Source organism: Curcuma longa, unplaced genomic scaffold (genome assembly GCF_044706935.1).
Source record: "Curcuma longa cultivar G26 ecotype Majalengka, Jawa Barat unplaced genomic scaffold, ITB_CL_G26_1.1 contig_13067, whole genome shotgun sequence".
NCBI lineage: Eukaryota > Viridiplantae > Streptophyta > Magnoliopsida > Zingiberales > Zingiberaceae > Curcuma > Curcuma longa.
This window is the reverse complement of record NW_027429336.1, coordinates 70-3,225: the sequence shown is the minus strand read 5'-3', so window position 1 is coordinate 3,225 and position 3,156 is coordinate 70. Positions and strand designations below refer to the sequence as shown.

The 3,156-nt window shown below is 38.0% G+C and overlaps 2 pseudogenes; one reads left to right on the top strand and one right to left on the bottom strand.

Moving 5' to 3' along the window:
- Positions 1 to 9: 9 nt before the first annotated feature.
- LOC141815963 (uncharacterized) lies at positions 10 to 1,162 on the bottom strand (annotated as a pseudogene).
- Positions 1,163 to 1,912: 750 nt separating this feature from the next.
- On the top strand, positions 1,913 to 2,919 carry LOC141815962 (uncharacterized; annotated as a pseudogene).
- The last annotated feature ends 237 nt before the right edge of the window (positions 2,920 to 3,156 follow it).

The window sequence follows — 3,156 nt, the reverse complement described above, 5'->3', positions numbered from 1 at the left end:
CCGCTTGACGAAGACGGAAGACGACGACGAGCACTCCAGTAGGGCGCTGTGCTCAGCCGCCACCGGCGCCACGAGGCGGCACGGGTTGGTGAAAACGCTAGTCGTCGATCGCCTATCCCTGCTGCTCCAGACCTCCAGCCCTCTCCAGCCCCCTCCAGCCCCCTCCAGCCCCCTCCCGGCGTTGGTGACGCTAGTCGCGGCTGAGCCACGAGGTGGCACTGGCGATCCTGGCGAGGGCTTCAGCCCCCTCCTCCAGCCCTCGCCTGGATCCGCCCCTGTTTGCATGCACATGCCAATAGAGTAATCACTGAACACGCTCGTTCCAGAAGAGCATGATATATCTTGTTCACGTTCTAACTTAGCAACCCTCAAATTCAGATATTTTTGCCTAGCAATAGATTTTTCACAGCTGTTGCAAGATATTACTCCACTTGTCCATACAAACGTTATATTTTGAAAGTTTAGGATCTTTACGTCGATGAGATTAAATGATTTTATACTACGACGTTGTCGATTGTTAGGTTCCCCTCTAACGTCCTCATTCTCGTCAATAACCACTTCAACATATGAGTTAACACCTCTATTAATGAATGCTTCTTCGAGCTCTCTCTTCATCAGTTGTGGGAAGCAATTGAGTAGAAGCCCTATGTATATCACCTGTTGCAGTTGTCCCACCGAAAACTTCACTAAGAATGAAACGATCACAGCCTTCCATTCGTATCGACTTGTACTTCTTTTTATTTTTCTGTACCATTGATTACAAAAATTAGTATTTTTTATTATACACAAATATACAATAAAAATATATATTTGAATGGATAAAAGCATTTACCAGATAAAATTTTGCCCACACTTCCTCTGGAGCATTCACTTTACCGGTGTCTGGATCCATTGTGACACCAGTATGCGCAAGCAATGCAGCAAAAAGTCGTTGTCTTGTGCGTAGACAATTCCATTTACCTTTGAGCCTTTCTACACCATAATTCTTCTTCGTAGCTTGATATAATTCTTTGTTGATCTCGTCCCAAACCGTATTAGTAAAGGTAGATGTTTGTAACTTATTTTGCTTCACTTTTTCGTAAATGATATCGACAAACATGACAACATTAGCCTTGGACCACTCATACTTCTCTATTTCGATACTAGGATTATGCCCTCCCATAATGTATTCTCTAAAAAATTACCAATGTTAAAAACAACATAAGAATTTTTAAATACTGGAACATAAATCCAAACTTATGTGAGTCAAAAATAGCATAAAAGTTTGACACTAAACAGTTTTCAAATGTTACAGAAATAGAAGTCGGTTAGATAAAGAGAATCTATGATTACAACAAAAATAACAAATATAAAGAGAAGCCGATTAGATACAGTAATTCAACACTGGTTAGTAAATACAATAATTCAACAATGAAGTTAATAACATGATCACAACCATTTTAAGAATATAAGAATGTTATTATTTTAATCATGTCAACTAATGTGCTGATCTTACTTAGTATGCTAACTATACTTATATCACTGTATAACTGAGATAATATTACTACCATTAGTGAATGTAAGTGTAGTATAAAACATCTAAGACAACATTTTCAAGTTCACAACCTTCTGAGTTAATACAGAAAAATCCACTTGATCCTTACTTGAGATGGTGTGTTGGCAGCAACTCTTCGCCCAATGAAAACCCTCGACAAAGGTGTCAAGATCCAAAAGCCTCAACCTAGCAATCATTTAACCATGAACACCTCACGACAAAATCCATTGGAAAAATAGAACTTATGCATAACCTTACCTGAGAGTTGCTGCACCTAGGTCCCTCTGCTCCGGATCTAACAAAATCAGGGTCGTCTGGTAACCTATAGAGGAGAATGTGATGGAATCTTGACGCTAAGTCTACCCGCGAGGAGGAGGGATGAGTGGCGTCGGCGGACCTGAGGAGAAAGGAGAGGGTTGTTTCGTCGCGCGTGGAGGAAAAGACCCACGAGGAGGGCTGCGAAGAATTATATCAAGCTACGAAGAAGAATTATATCAAGCTACGAAGAAGAATTATGGTGTAGAAAGGAAGGTAAATGAAATCGTCTTCGCACAAGATAACAACTTTTTGCTGCATTGCTTGCACATACTAGTGTCACAATGAATCTAGACACTGATAAAGTGAATGCTCCAGGAAGTGTGGGTATAATTTTATGTGGTAAATGCTTTTATCCATTCAAATATATATTTTTATTGTATATTTGTGTATAATAAAAAATACTAATTTTTATAATCAATGGTACAGAAAAATAAAAAGGAGTACAAGTCAATACAAAAGGAAGGTTGTGATCATTTTCACATTCTTAGTGAAGTTTTCGGTGGGACAACTGCAACAGGTGATATACATAGAATTTCTACTCAATTGCCTCCCACATCTGATGAAGAGAGAGAGCTTGAAGAAGCATTCATTAATAGAGGTGTTAACTCATATGTTGAAGTGGTTGTTGACGAGAATGAGGATGTTGTAGGGGAACCTAACAATCGGCAACGTCGTAGTATAAAATCATCTAATAGTCATCGACGTAAAGATCCTAAACTTTCAAAATATAACGCTTGTATGGACAAGTGGAGTAATACCTTGCAACAGTTGAGTGAAGAATCTATTGCTAGGAAAAGATATCTGGATTTGAGGGCTGCTAAGTTAGAACGTGAACAAGATATATTGTGCTCTTCTAGAACAAGCGTGTTCAGTGATTCTTATTCTATTGACATGTGCATGCAAATTTTAAATCAGATGGATAATTTATCCACCCAAGTGTACACAAAAAAGCTACAGAAGTTTTCCAATTACCTGGTCTACGAGAAATTTTCATGAAAATTCTATCAAATAGGAGGGTTGAATGGTTGGATTGCCTCAATGTTGACACATGTAGGGTCATATGTTGACAAGTTCATGAGGATTGCTTTTATTACCTAGCTGAAGACTATTTAAGTAATGGTGTTTTTTTTGATGTTGTGGCTTGAATGTTTAAGACATGTTTGATATTTTGTGGCTTGAATGTTTAAGACATATTTGATACTTTGAAATTTAATGTTGAAGACTATGTCAAACTATTTAATTTGAATTGTTTATTGGTTTGAAATAAATATGTGTGTTGATTTTAATATCAATTTGTGAATTGT